At 44.1% G+C, this 16,047-nt stretch overlaps 1 long non-coding RNA gene across 1 annotated transcript; it reads left to right on the forward strand.

The window, feature by feature from the left end:
* On the forward strand, positions 1-13,510 carry LOC129669577 (uncharacterized). Its single transcript, XR_008719046.1, has 5 exons — positions 1-69; positions 513-617; positions 8,960-9,179; positions 11,196-11,267; positions 13,294-13,510. It is a non-coding gene; the product is annotated as an uncharacterized LOC129669577 (long non-coding RNA).
* Positions 13,511-16,047: the final 2,537 nt, after the last annotated feature.

Raw genomic sequence — 16,047 nt, forward strand, 5'->3', positions numbered from 1 at the left:
TTTAACAGATGTTTCACTATTAAAATATTTACTCCCCTCACCCCCCCAAACAGAAGACTCTCAAAGCAGGTACAGTATTATTTCACTTTCTTTTCTGGTTACAGGGGTGGGGTGAAGAGGGGGAAGGGACGTGGATAATACTGTTTTTTTTTTTTTTTTTTTCCCCAAGTGTTTTGTAGGTAACTGAGGCAGAACACGGAGCAGGCAGCTTCCTGTCTTTTGTGCTGGGCAGGGGATAGGGGAGGAGAGGGGTGCTGGTGGCGGCGGCGACCAGAGGCTGGAGGTGGCGGTGTGGTTCCCCCATTAAGGTGCGGTTGGGAGCGAGCCTGGTCTCTCTGACTGGGCTGGTATGCCAAGGCTTCTTTGACCCCGCACTCGTTGGACAAGTTTCAGTGGCCCCTTTGCTTAGGAACTGAGCTGGGTGACTCAGGGTAGAGTGAGTGGACACTTGCAGAGGATGAGTGAGACCCTCGGTTTGTACACTTACTCATTTGCATATTCTTCTGGCGCAGCAACCCGAACGGAAATCTTGAAGGTTTTCGAAGTGGGGCACCCCGATTTCTCGAACCTGTGGTGTGGCGAGTACCCGTGTTCCGCTGGTTTAACTAGCCTGTTTGGTAAGTAACTGAATAGTTTTTACAGCGTGTTCGGAGCTTATTTTCTAGTTTTTATGAACAAACATATAAATACATCTCTGCATTCCTGCCTCCCCCATAAAAGCGGGCATCTGTGGAAAGCAGGTTTAGTTATCGGAGGGGAGCCATTAAACCGCCCTTTAAGAGGCAGGCAGGGAGGACGGCTCTTGGATGTTTAGACTGCTTGCCTTGGCGATCTTGAAGGCATTAGAACGGAAAATGGATCTCCACTTGTAAGTCAGCGGACCTCGGGGCACCCAGGGAGACCCCAAGCAGCGCGGGTGGGGGCGGTCGGTGGAAAGGGTCTAAAATCACCCTCCAGCCTTGGCCGCAGCCGCCAGGAGAGGCAAAGAGTGTGTGAGAATTCCTTCTGCTCACCCACACGATGATGGAGATCTGTGTGGAACAGGGTGTCAACAGAAGCCCCCCAGCCCCCTGTAGGCTGTAAGTTTGATCTCTGAGGGCCAGCCTTGGACCTGAAGAGGCAAGCGGAGGGGACATCCGTGACTCCACCGTGGACATCGCTCTTTGGAGGCAGGAGCAGTCTGGTCCGAAACAGCAAAGAGAACCCCAGCACGGGCAGTCCTTTCCGTGCCCCCCAGTCTGGCTGACCATGGTTCTGTCCGGACGGCCAGATGAGCAGTAAATGGAGTGTACCCAAGTGTTTGCTCCCACGGTGTCCGGGCTGGCTGAGACCTAGCTGGCTACTGTCCTGAGGAAGTCTCACTGAGAGTTTATTTTATTTTGTTTTTTAAAAAATAGAATTATGGAGCTAGGTGGTGGGAGAAGGGTGAAGCTCAAAGGGTGGCCTATCTTCTGTCTGCAATTTCCCTCTCTAGTCCCAACAAGCTGCGGGCCCTAAAATACAGAGAACGAACCCAGGGTGGGGAGTAGCTGGAGCCAGTCTTGGTGGCTAACCTGGAGGTTTACGTTCGGTGGCAGAGCAAAATAACCTACAGATAGCTCTGCTTCCCAGCTTGGGTGGGTCCGCAGTTTGGGGTACAAGGAGGGTCTTTTAAGGAACCGCTTCTTCAAGGGAAGAATAAAGGTAGTGTGGTGGAGAGTTCTGTTTACATTTTCACCAGGAGGCATAGCTGAATCAGTAAATACTGGTAGTTCAATCCTCTGACATTTGATACATTTTAAAAAGTCTGTTTATAAGAACATTTAGGCCTTGGTAACAGGTAGACTAAGTCAGATGACTGCACTGTGGCCAGCTACGAATAAAAAAAAAAATAGGAAAGATAGTTTCTTGGCTGCCTTAGAAAATAGGGGGTTGGAAGATAGAAGAATCCAAAGAAAGATAGCCCTGGGTATGGAGAAGCTCTCTGTTCACCAGCAGCCTTAGGATTTAGGGATCAGAACTTGCTACTTTTAGCCCTTTTCCTCCCTCATGCTTTTAAAACTGAAACCACCACCGCCACCGCCACCACCACCACCACAAAACAGGGGTATGGATTCATGGCTCCAGATAGCATCCTCACAAGTGGTAAAAGAAACGGACAACATGGGTCAGAAAAGCTGCCGTAAAAGATGCTAATCTGACCATCAGTCCTCACTGTCAGCACCATTATCAGTTAATTACTACAATCCAGGGCCCTAAAGCTTCGTGTATCTCAGAAACCCAAATCCAGGGACTGGAGCCATAGAAAGGCAGTCGGTAGGTAGTTGGAAAGAGTGGATAAGTTTTAGTGGTAGGTATCTCCTATGGAGTAGCTGGCCGCCTCTAATGGAGTTGTATCTTTACTGCATTTGTTCACTTTTTCCTTTTTAGTACCTTTCGACACATTTTAGTGAGGGAATGTTGGAATGCTGGGTTAGCTTGCAGCTTTGGGACACTATGAAGCTAAGATGCTATTTTAAGTTTGTCCCCAGTTTAGGTGGCCTCCCCCACCCCCAGCGGTGGTCGTGAGAGAACTAACAGGGTGGTGTGATGGGGAAGCTGGCACTGGTGATGGGGAGAAGGTGAGAGAAGAAGGCAGGTGTACAGTTTCTAACGTAGATGTCAGCCTGCCCCCCCCCCCCCCCGCTCCTGGGCTGTACTAGTGAGGCCTTTGGTGAACTGCTCCTTAAGGATCCACGTGAAGAATTCCCAGAGGCCAAGGATCTGTGATGATGCCGGTTGTGGGCCATTCTGGGTCCCCGGGGAAGAATCCCATAGATAATCCTCTCTTTCCTGGGAGTGTCCTGAGGTGGAGTGGTCCTGAGTCTGCAGAGAATGGCAGGAAGGCAGCCCAGGTTCAGGGTGGTGTTGGAGATTCTGTGCAGGCTCTATAGTACTGCATGTTACACCCTCTTTCAGCCAAACAAACAAGGCTGGTTACAAACATTTACTTTGTGCCCATGTCACTTGTCCCTTTCCTTTTACTACCACTTTCTTTCTCTGGAAAAGATACAAAGAGCAAGAAAAAGGCTGGGGACCCCCTTGCAAACATTTTTTGCCCCTGTGAGATATTACTTTTAAGCTCTGTCTAAACTAAATATTTTTTTAAACTTCAGTCTCTTTTCAGGGGAAATACGGACCTTTTTGAGGTATTTATTATTTCAAAGGCAAGGGCAATTTTGTATCTTTTGTTATGCTCAGGAGTACTCAAAATAAACTGGATCTGAAAAGAACCAGGCCAGAAGGCCATAAACACACATTTTATATTTACAGGAATTATGGCTCAATTCCCTTCATCATCTTTCCAGTCCTTTCTTACCTTCCTTTATTAACCAAAGTAGTAGAAATGATATTGACCATTCCTATAAATATCTGTAATGAGGTGAACTCCAGTACATGCTAAGAACCCCTCAGGAATACCAAATCCAGAAGGCGTCAGGAAAATAAATCTGTTATCAAAGATGTAACCTCAGCCTGATCTTCTCCAAAAACACTGTTTCTGTCATGCTCTAGTTGCCCTACAGCCCTGGGGGAGGGAGAACTGTGTCACATTGCTTGTTAGCCACTTATTTTTTTATTTTTATTTTTATTTTTTAGGGCATGCAGAACAAGGCCTATGGGCTGACTGGTAACAAAACTTTTCCACTGATAAGGCTTTTATTTTTATTTTTTTTCTTTTCTCTTGGGGTATTTGCACACAGGCATGGCAAGGACATTACAAAGTAGCCATCCACAAGTTAGGGAATTAAATGGACTCAACTTTTATGTCTAATTCAAAAATGAAGAGCAGGAGAAGGTTCCCTTGACTCTTATGTGGTTTTCTTTTCTTTAGAGGTTTTCTCCTCCTTTGGATTTTTGGGAAGGGTGAGGCATTTGAAAAGCAGACCCCCTGTCCTCCCAGTTCTCCATTCAAAACAGATCTGTGCAGACAGAGGAGGGAGGGGCTGGTTCAAACGGAGGAGTGACTGTGGAGAAGGTGATTAAAAAAAAAAAAAAAGAACCCTTCAAGTCCTTTTGCTCCTGAGAAACAGTGAAGTCAGGGCTTGCTAAGGGCCTGTACATCTCCCCCCTCATTTTTCTTCTCCTTCTTCTTCCTTCTCTTCCCCCGTAATCTACCTTGGAGAAGTATTGGGGTTTGTATTTTATTTACCTCTGTCACTTGAGACTTGTGTAAGAATGAGGCAACAGAGGCATCAGATTATCCTTATATTCTTTATGGAAAATCCTACTATCCATTGTGACCGGCAATAGATCTTCCATTTTCTTCAATGACCCATGACTACAGTGGTGTATCAGCTGGAAGATATGTTGCTGCAATGGAGAATTCTCATTGAGGAAGGATTTGGTACTTTGACAGGTATCTGTAAATGAAAAATACTCATTTAGACTAAAGGCAACATAAAATGAGCTGTGAGCTGGCATTGCAATAGACAGTATTAAATATACTAACATTAGATCTTATTATTGTAGTCTCAAGAACTATGATAAATCTGATCTTTGCCGCTTTGCAGTGTACTAAAGGGTTGAGAATAAAAGTGTCATAAGACAAAACATCCCTCAGAATTTATAAAACATACACAAAGAACTGCATACACATAGAAATATTTCAGAGCTGCATGTATTTTTGAGAGGTAGGCCCTGGCTTTCACTGCCAGCACTTAAGAGTAAACAAACAAACAACAAATAAAAACAATACAATAATAAAATAAAAAAACGAGAGCTGAAGAATTATTTTCTTCTGAGCTGTAAAGAAATCATTCAGAATTCAGATGAGAACGTGATTGTGACTTTGCAGTCACACTCTTTGGAAGTAGGCAGCAATGAATTGAAGCTAGCGTGACATCCAGTCAGAATAAAATAGGAATGAGATGGCTCCTCCACGCGTGGAGCTTCGTGGGACTGAGTGCTTTCCTTGGGACTTGAGTAGCTTTCCTTCCCAGTCCTAACTGCCTGGGAAGACTGAGCACTGTGACTTCATGTACAGCACCACATAGATGGACTTCTTCAGCTCTGACAATCCCTTCCAAGCTTTTCCTGCCCTCTTCGACAGTCTATGCTTAGAGACAAGGGACTTGAGCCAGGCAGGATAGGTTAGGTTTCAGGTTAACAAAAAGAAACACTTTTATTGTCAATATTAATGGCAAACTTCGATTTTTACAAGCCCTGGGTTTAGCAGATCAAAAGCAGCTTGTCTTGATTTCTCAATATTCTCTGGAGTTTAGACAATTAACTGCAATTTTGGTTCTAATGAAACAATATGAGACAGTTCGTTGCAAAAAAAAAAAAAAAAGTAAAGTTAGCATTTGAGTACAGATTTTTACCTGTACATAACCTATTGCAATCTAGTAATTTATTTCTTTAACTGAAGCCCAGTTTTGAAGAATTCCTTTAAGAAAATATGTTCAAGTAGTGTCCTCACTTGCAATGTCATGAGTCTTTTTCAGCGTGTGCATTCCACGATTGCCTTTCTGGCCGGGTAAGGATCCGGCAGACTGAGGTCTTCCTGGTAATTTGGGTACACCGAGTCTCCAGTTAATGATAGATAATCAGCCTTTGGGTCATTCGGTCATTCTCTTATTACAAACCCCTCCTGCTCTCTCTGATCTCCTTTCAAACTAAATTTCACACAAACAAATAAAGCAAGACAGGGACAAATTCTTAAGAAAAAGAGAGAGAAATATTAGAAACTTGTGATACAGAACTCTAAACAAGGAAAGCAAGCTAAAAGAGGATAGAAAAGAACATCTTATCAGAATGAACATGTTGTGTACAAAACATTAAAAGAAAAGGATCTGGTTTCTGTTAAAGTGACAGAAAATTAAAATAAAAATAATTGCAGGCAGCAAAGTTATAATATAAACAGAGAAGGCAGGATGCTTGCTGGAAATGCGCAGCACCAGGAGGCAAATTTGTTGTTACAGATTATGTATCTGCACTCTGATTGGGGACGCGCTACTTTGTTCTATTTTCTAAAAAAGAATGGTTTTCTTTTTAATACTCGTGTGAGAGTGCTCATTTAAATCAACACAGGCCCCGGACTCGAGGAATAAAAAGTGGAGCTGCATTTTTCTTGCAAAGCATCCAACTTCAAAGGAAGCAATTGTTTGCATACAGGAAAAGCAGAATTCCAATCCGAATACATTTGGAGACTTCACTAAATCCGTGTGACTGATGCTTTTTTTTTTTTTTTTTTTTCTGGCAAAGGCACTCAGTTCATGCTGGAGCAAGTACACCCTCTTCACCTCTAGGGGGTCTTTTCTTTCTGTCTGCAGGAGTGTGTGACTTCAGAAAGAAACTCTCGGTTGGCCAAGCTACACCTCAGATTAGACCCCAGGTAAAAGAGCAGAGGTGGAGGGCTCGTGCCCTCAGGTCCTCTGGCGAGAGCGCCCCTAGCGCCATTTTACTGTCTCTGCCCTTGACGCTTCCCTTTGCTAGGACGTTCCAAAGCCGGTCAAAGGCTACAAAGGCGTGTCACCCCCAAACCTTGAGCTTTCAGTGCTCAACCTGGTTGTAATTTTGGCTCAGGGCTAGATCAGACGGCCTTTTTCCACGACAGAAGGGGAGCGGTGGCAAACGGACTCCCACGTCGTCACCAAACGTTTGTCTGGCCAACCTCTGACAACAGGCCCACCTCCCCAAGCTAGCGAACACTCCGTGTTACCTCTAGGTCCTTCTACCTTACAGGGGGACTTCCGGTTACACTTCCCCTCCTGCGCCCGTATCCAGCCGCCCGTTGTTTGAGCTTTTTGGCAGGGGCATGGATGCACTTTTGTAGTTCGTTGGGCACAGATCTGTCAGTCCTTGTGCCCTTTAAGAATACAACTAATGCTTTGCACAAAAAGATGCCCTCAAAGCTGGTGGGAAGACGATTCAGAGAAACTCGGTGTGTGTGTGTGCGCGCGCGCGTCTAATTGCAATCAGGTTGTTTTATTTTATTTTGAAGGCCATTAGAGCTGGTAAGCGACTTGGAAGTCATTTGAAAAGGAACAGACCTTCAACCCCAAGCCTTGTGGGCACTGGGGAAGTGTCTTCCAAATCTAAAACTGGCTTTCAGGCTGCAGGACCAACCCTGACCTGGCTTCTCTGGTATCCATCCCAACCACCCCAAACTCAAGAGTTAGAGGTAGCCAGGGCTGCCTCAACACTCCACCACCATGGCCAGTTTTTTGTGCCTTGGTTTCTCTCTCCATTGAAACAGTGGTGGAAATAAAACAGATCTAGGGCTTGTCAGCCAGATTAAAACGATCAAGGGGCCCTCAAGAGAGTTGCCAGAATAGCAGGCTTCATTCAATAATTATTCACGTATTTTCCTCCTGCCTCTTAGCTTTTCTTTTTTTTTTTATATTTATTTATTTTTATTTTAAATTTCGCTCCGGACCTATCTGCCCTGAAGACCCATCTTGGCCGCCTTGGGCGTCAGCGGACCCAGCGCACCCTTCCCGTGCGGCCTAACTGGTCTTCCGTAGGATTGTGCCTTGTTGGTCTCTGCCTTGTTGGCTTCGAGCGAGCTGCGTAAGACCCAGTCTCAGGGGAGATCGCTGAGCCCCCAATGGCCCCAACGCTGCGGCAAGGGACCGGTGGAGCAGGGCATGACGGAGCTGCTAAAGACGCACAGACCTCCTGCGGTCCAGGCCCCGGGAAAGGTGCTGGGTCTCCTCTCCTCCATTCTGGCCAAATTCTCATTTTATCTGCATACCCCTTTGTGGGGCGGACAGGAGGAGGCAAGTCCACCATATTCAGGTCAGGAGAGAACTTCGCGCGGGTTCCTCCCCCCAGCGCCCCTCCAGACACTTTTCGCCTGATGCGGGCGGGAAGGGGTTAACCGCGCGGCGTCTCTTGCTCGCCTGGGAGCCCAGGGTGCTGAGGGAAGGCCACGGCTCCCCTCAGCAACCCCGGACTCATTAAGACAAACCCTCGCCGCTATTTTCAACATTTCCTCAATCAAGTGCCCTGAAATAGAGCTGCACAAACAAATTGGCGGCAAAAGCGTAGATCTTGTCAGGACGGAGGCGAATCCAACGTTTCAGCCTTGTTTGCTTTGCAATTACGGGCTTGGCTTGTGCCCGTGGTGCCACCGGGGCAAATTTGCTGCCGCCCGCTGACTCCTCTGCACTGGGAGCCGCTGGAGGAAGCGACCCGCCGAGTCACTGCTGAGATGGGCGGCGCGGTTGGGGGATGGGGGTGAAGGTGAGGGTGGGGAGGCGGGCAGACGGGGGTGACCCGGTCGCTAGGGGCTGGCGGAGCCCTAGCCCAGCAGACCCCTGTGCAGAGGGTGTGCAGAGTAGTGTTAAAGACCGGCTTTCCAGGCTCCTGGATGAGCTACCAAGGTATAGGCAACAATAATAAAATGTAGAATCCACATATGGACACCAGCGTTGTTTCTTGAGCATCCTTCTTGTCTCCCCACGCCTCCGCGCCTCCGCGTCTCTTCCCTTCTCTCGGACCCTCTGAACATTTTCTTTCAGTGCGTGTCAGCGGTTGCTGGACTTCCCCCTGCTCCTTCACTGTTAAACTGCTAGCATGATTTGTTGTATTTGCCATTGCTGTTTGTTCTTGTTTGACTTTTTGTACAGAGTTAGTTTAAATCTATTACAAGAAACGAACCCCAAGTTCCTAGGACAGGCTTTTCCACACTTGCTGTCGGGGGCATCTAGCTGGATTTTCTTTCTTTTTGGGGTAGCCTCTGAGCGCCCTGGGGAGGGGGGAGGCCTTCCCGCGCTGGGAGCCTCGCTTGTGTCAGCGGAACAGCAGTTAAGTCAGTTCCTAAGCCTTATATTTCACAGACAATTAACTCTTGGCTGCTGTTTAACGAAATTGTAATATTTACTCTGCTCTATACTGAGAAGCACTTTTGGAGTAAAAAAAAAAAAAAAAGCAAATATTATATTTCAAACAGAAAATACAATAATAAATCTCTTTTTATGGATTCTCCCTGCATAAGTGGAAACAACATGATTTAAGCCCCTCCGCTCCCTCCTTTCAAGAAGAGCTGGACCTGGAAGGCACTGTTATCCAACGCTGACTTCCATCCCTGAAGGGGAGAGACACCTGCACCCGAGGCTTCATTCAGATCTTTATCACGTGGAACAAGGATTATCAAACAGTGAGGTCTTGGATGCAAAGCCTACTTTTCATGTGGATTCAAGAAAGAGGGGTGTGACGTGAGTAGTTATGACTTCATATCACTTTGCAAACAGATGGCTGTTTTCCTCTCCTGGGTCTTTTGCAGTAGGGGAGGTTGAGGAAGGGGATATTTTTATGAGACTCTGGAGTCCACACTGACATGAACTATATTATTGAAGAACATGTAAGATGCAGTCTGTTTTTGTTTGTTCGTCATAAGCTAAACTCATAGCCACTATGGCCAAGAAGCAATTTTTTTTTTCTTTTTTACAATTAAAAACATTTTTTTTCCTTTTTGTTTTACAATCCCAGCTAGATCATACCCTCACTGTTCTGTGGCATCCTCTCAGTCTTTACTAAAGCAAATCTCAGGATTGATGGCTTCATAAATTCAGCAGTGACAGAGGGGAAGGACAATAGTCAAAGTCTGCAGAGTCACACAAAGCCATGGATGTTTCCTGTACCATTGTCTGGGCAACTGATCGCTTTCATATTCCAAGGAGTAGGAAACAGTAGTTAGAATTTAAAAGAATTCTCTTTTTACCATAAGAATTGGCCTGGCATATTATTCCATGCACAAATTATCCTATTACTTTTGTGTGTTAATCTGTTTGGTGTTAGGATGGTGAGAGCGTTGTAACCATTAACATGTTTTTACCACACCACTTTCAATTGGGTGATCTCAGATAATTATGAAGATGTGGAAGTTAATCCCATGGTAAGTGAATGACTATGAAAATAGCCGTAAGGCATTATTATTCTTATATAAAGGCCAACCAACATGATTGCATGGGAACGTGATTACTTTCTATTTGACATTATCCTATAAGGATATGGCTATACTCATTTCTTTTAAAATCAGGGCAGTTTTCAATTATTACTTCTCGACAGAACTTTTTTTTTTTAATTACAGTATTTTCCAATTTAAAAAAAACCACAGTGATTTGATACTGACAGATATGGCATTTTCCACATTATTATTCAGTAACCTTTTTGCAAACTAAAACAAAAATAATATTCAAAACTATCAACATATAAGGCACAATCATTAGGCTCTACATACTTACTTAGGTAAGCCAATGCTATTAAAATTAAAAACATGTGCTTGGCATAAGAATGCTTCTTTGGAATTCCTTTTTGGATACACAGCTATTATTTTAAAAACTAATTCACATTTCCAAACACCAAGATTTCACTCCGAACAGGGATTGCATTGTTTTACACAGTAGCTCTGGGTATCTTCCTCAGTATTTTAGACTTTCAAACAATTGGAATTGGGGTAAATGCTCTCATCTGGGAACACTTTCCTAATACCTTTGTAGGTAACAGGAGTCTTTATTTCTGCTGAGTGACAGACAGTGAGTATACTGGACAGAGAGTCCACCCTCTGTAGAAGCTACCGGAACATGGTTGTTTTCCCCCCAAGAGACTGCTTGTGATCCGTCTAAAAGCAGTAACAACAAAAATCTGTTAAATGTGAAATCAGAGAAAATGAGCAAGTGTTTTTCCGACTGTAGTTTGAAGCGATGGCTTAATGAGGTGCATAAAACAAGACAGGAAGGACTCTGAAAAGTAAGGCATGAAAAGGGAAGTTTGCTCGGATAAGATCTGTCTTTGTCCATAAATAGGAGGGTGAGAAGCTAAAGCCAAGATTATTGTGTTCTTCAATTCAGTGAATTTTTTAAAATTGTTTTTTTAAAGGTGAATGAAGAAATACAATCAAAGAAATATATGCAAATTCTTTTATATATGCAAATGCTGTCTTGGTGTGTATTTTAATATTATGTTGAAATATAAGAGCACTAAAATATGTTACCACTATTCCTTGTAGCCCCAAACATGGTAAATTTGGTATCATAAAATAGTGATTTAAGAAATGTATCTGTGTGATGATTTCTATAAACTCCAAATTGCTGAGTAAAATGTGAAAAAGCTTTTTTTTTTTTTTCCTGGAGGAGAGCAGGCAGTTTAACTGTTATTAATATGGGACAAATAAATGAGGAAGCTGTCTTCTTACGTTTCTGATAATTCTTTCTACATTCCCTCCCAAACAGCATTAGGTTCTATGTGTCTTGTGTTAGTCAAGTAAAGATGACGTCAGTAATCAAATTACAGAATCTAATCAAGTAGGTATTTTTGCTTTATTACAAAATGTATGCATCATCTTGGGGCATTGAATTGCTTATTTGTTTTGCTGTTGAATTCTTCTCCTTTTAGATACAGGGATATTTAGCGTTACTTCTAAAGCCACTTGCTGCTTGCAAAGATGAATGTGAGGGGTTATCAAAGCTAAAAATAGCCACAGTAACAAAGTGACATTTAAGTCTGTCTCCTGTTGATTGGGCTTTGTAAATTATACTGCGTTTAAAATCATGACTTTGGTATTTATAATGGGGCATCTCAGAAGAGAAATTTGAGTCCTCAAATTTACACAGCTAAGAACTTGTAATCATGTCAGAGAACCTTCACTCAGAAGCACTTTTCTATAGACATTTTCATTTCTTTCTCTACCCCCATACTTCTACTGATAGTTTATTAAAAAGTTCCAAAATGAGGAGATGGATGCTGTCATTTTCTGGGTTTTCCCTCTGCTTAAAGACCTTAATATCACATAGCATTAATTAATTTAGCTGCATTAACGATTGACAAATTTTCTCAGCTCTTCTGTTTTTTTTTTTTTTTTCTTTTTTTTCCTCCTCTCATTGCTAACTCTGATCCTTGGAAATAACTGGCTCACACACTGTCTTTTTTTCGTCATGCTAGATGTTAGCAACTTAAACTGTGGAAGAAATAAGCTGTTTGCACTTTTTTGTGTTGTTATTTTTGTTCCATTTAGGGATTTAAAGTAGTTGTTTCAAGAACTGATGAGACATATGTTTTCAAAATCTGTTTTTGAGAATAAGAAAATATGATTGAAATTTACTTTTGATATCTAGATCAAGGTCAGTGATGTATTCTGATGAGCGTTTTGATCCCAAGAAAGCACAAAATCACAATTAGGCAGCAACCAGTCTGAAAAATTCATTTTGTTGTTAAAAAACAAATCTTAGTGATATCCAATCAGTAGAGCCTCTGATTAAGAGCAGGGTCCAGGGGTTCCTGGACAACAGCTATTGACCGTATGATCTCAAAAAAAAAAAAAAAAAAAATCAGGTAGCCATTCTCTGTTGCAGTGATTACATCTGTAAAAGATGGATTAAGGACTGCAGTCGTTACGTGAGGAACATTAGTAAGAATATTCACACGAGGTTCTTCGTAGTCGGTCTGGTGTACACTAAGTTCTTAATAAACACCAGCCATTTTCTTTGGCCTTGTTCTTCAATGAGTGGCATGCCACAGCTATTTTTCTGACAAGCACTGGTCATGAGGGTGTTGCTAGCTCACAAACCTCACCAGCTCTCCCTGAGGGGCCTGCAATGGTTTCCAGACCTTACGCTAAAAAGATGAAAGAAAGCTTCTGGTGTCTTTCAGAAGTCCAAGAAAGATAAGGGAGCTACGTGTAACGTCTTATAATCCCAGCAACTCGTGAAGATGAGGCAAGAGGTCCGCCATGAGTTCAAGCCCAGCCTACGTGACAGTGTGGCCCAGTGGCCAAAAAACAAGGTGGAGAAGCAAGAGAAGATGTAGGGAGATGTTCCTGTGGAATCTACCTTTGTGCTATCTGTGTTAGTGTACTTACACCTGTGGGTGCCTAACACAAAGGTCTAACTGGGGAAAACACCACCTCAGGCAAACAAAATAACCCAGGCAATGGTTCTCTTATCTTTTAATTTCAGACCTCCACAATAGTAGGTTTATGTATATTTATTTTAAAAATAAGTATGTAAGTTCTTTTACTGATAATTAATATACATAATAAACCAAAGCAAAAAATAAAAGGGGGTAAGATAAAGAAGAATCAGGTAATAGGCTTAAGGTTTTAGGGTAAATTTCAGTGTTGTCTGTTTAAAAATACTTGGTTGGGCTGATTGATGGTTGGGTTGACATGGTGAGTTTCTGCCTTGTTTTGTGGCTGGCTCAAGCTCTTAACTGGGGAGATGCCGGCTCTCTTCTACCATTCTTTTGTGCATGGTTTCTGCCCACATTCTTCGCATGGTCTTACGTGGAAAGATCTCTGAAGCAATCTTTTTACACCCTTTATTCATGATGAAGGTTTGGATTATATCATCTACTGCTACCTAATGGAGCCAGCCAGCCAGTAATACACTCTAGTCTCTGCACCCAAGAGACGGCCACTGGAAACTGATCTTGGAGTCATCCATTTTCAGATGAGACCTTATGTGTCCAGAGCTGATCTAGGACCAACTGAAGATGTTAGTGTCAATGGCTACATTTAATATTACTGTACAACTTGAGGTTGTTTTTTTGATAGTAAAGCAAATGCAAGGGGAATTTCTGTCGGGAGCCACTCCCGCCATTACAAGATGGCGCCGGTTTCCTGCTTCCTGGTTCTTCTTGCCAGCATTGTTTTGCGATCTGCGCATGCGCCGCCTTATGCTAATGTAGGCTTGTGTGGTCCTCCATTTGGAGACCACATGCTAATTGGGTTTTGTGTGGAGCACCAATTACAGACGAACAAGTCACCCTGCTGGCTACTTAAGCAGAACGCACACAGGGTTCGGGGTCCTTCTCCATCTGCTGTTAAGAGCCTCACAATAAAGTTGCTGCTATCCCGGCATTTGTCAACGGGCCTCCAACTTCCCTGCAAGCCTTCATCCAGGCATTCAGCCCTTTTCCTTTCCATGGTGTAATAGCATTCCTGCATTCACGGGTGCATTGCTCATAAATCAGCTGCTCCACAAATGGTAAGGCAGCCTCTGCGTCCTCAAAGACACGCCCTGCTGCCTCCATCATACGGGCAACGAAGTCCGAGAAAGGCTCTGTCGCTCCCTGAATAATCTTTGTAAGATTCCCTGTTACTTGCCCCTTATTAGGGAGACTTTTCCAAGCTCTTACTGCTGCTTTGTTTATTTGTTGATACACTTCCACTGGAAGCATGTGCTGATTGGCCCTCCACTGTCCCTGGCCGGTAAGCATATCGTAGCTCCACTGTGGCCTCTGACTTGCTATATTCTGATTAGCTCGAGCTGAGCACAGCTCGTGAAAGATGGACTTCCAGTCTAAATATTGCCCCATAGTCAGACAGGCTCTTACAGTATTGTACCAATCGTCTGGAGTCATGGCATTGTCAGCCAGTCTTTCTATCAGCGCCACTGTAAAGGAGGCACTGACGCCATATGTCTGGACTGCTTCCGCTAATGCCTTCAACTGTTTAAGATCTAAAGGAGAATGATGTCTATTATTCTGAGCGTCCTCCCAGACTGGGAACGCGGTTTTAATCCGCTTCCTCTCTTTTTCTGATATCAGGGAAAATTTTGTCTCTGCAGATTTGGGTTTTTTAGTGGCTGACTTCCGCATGGAGAATCCGGAAGTGCCAGCATAGGCCACATATGGTGGCGGATCCGGGCGGTAACGCCCTTTCTCATATTTAGCTGCTTCCTCATCCAACTCTGCCTGCTCGTCAGGGTCGAGCCCTGATCCCTCATCAGTTTGTTGATTCTCAGAAGAGCTGTTTTCGCTCTCTGTAGACTCCGGCTCGCTCGATGACGAGGCGACCTTTTTCTTTTCCTTGCTACCAGTCTGTTTTGGTTTCTTAAACTTCTTAACTAGCTTTCGCGCCTTCAGCGCTTTAGCCTTATCTTCCTTGGTCCCATCCTTAGGGGATTTACCGGTCTTAATTCCCTTTTCTGCTTCGGATAGACTATCTTGATGGTCTGCTAACGCTCTTTGCCCCTCCTTTACACCCACTCTATCCCGTTTCCCACAATTAAGACACAGACAACACAACAAGACAAAAACGAGACTAACATTGAGAAACAGAATACACCAGACCACAGAAATCATACCTTGCAGAAAAGTACCGCGGTTCTCACGCCACTGACTTTGAATCCTTACTCGACGAGCAGTCGGGGTCCTTCGAAGCGATCCTCCACTCCAGGGTTCGGCAGGTTTCCCGGGTTTCGGCACCACTTGTCGCGCGCGGCCTTTGCCGATAAGGACGACGCAACAACTGAGGATTTCTTCAGCAGCAAGTTTATTGAACAGCTCTTTCTTGCAGATGGTGAAGGACCCAAACCCCGGGTTGTGCTCTGCTTAAATAGCCAGCAGCGCGACCTGTCCGTCTGTAATTGGTGCTCTGTTCAAGTCTTCATAAGCATATGGCTGGCAATTGGAGTGCAGCCTAAACCCTCATTAGCATAAAGCTGCGCATGCGTAAACTGCAGGGCGGCGCAGGCAAGAAGCGCGAAAATGCTGGCAAGAAGAACCAGGAAGCAGGAAGCCGGCGCCATCTTGTAATGGCGGGAGCGGCTCCCGACAAATTTCTAATACAGTTCTGGCATTGCATGCTTTGGGCACCACTATGCTAGACTCAGAAATCATTCTATTTCCTGCCATTTCTCTAACTTGAAGTTCTTTGGCAAAATGAACAAGACTTTCAGGTAGGCTGGACGTAATTTCAGTGTCTTGCCTTATTCTGTTTCCACATGGTGGTATCATTTTTTACTGTTTACAGATTATTCACATATTTTCTTATTTGAACTCTTCATCTCTTGCTCTCTAAGGCAGGTCTGATCTTACTTATTCTAAAGACAAAGTTGGAGATGAGCCATTGTTGGTGTTGATTGAGATGTCAAACAGTCATCTGAGTCCATACAGTTGGTAAGTAGAAAAGTGGAGTTTAACATCAGGGATGTTCCAGCCAGCAGCTGATTGAGGCAGATGCTGGGACTTGCAGCCAAGTACGGGCTGAGCTCCGGGGGTCCTGTGCAAGTGTTGGAGGAAAGATGGAAGGACCTGGAGGTGACAGAAACCTCACAAGAAGACCAATAGACAACTAACCCAGTC

The sequence above is a fragment of the Psammomys obesus genome, unplaced genomic scaffold (assembly GCF_907164565.1).
Source record: "Psammomys obesus unplaced genomic scaffold, mPsaObe1.curated_primary_1811, whole genome shotgun sequence".
Lineage (NCBI taxonomy): Eukaryota > Metazoa > Chordata > Mammalia > Rodentia > Muridae > Psammomys > Psammomys obesus.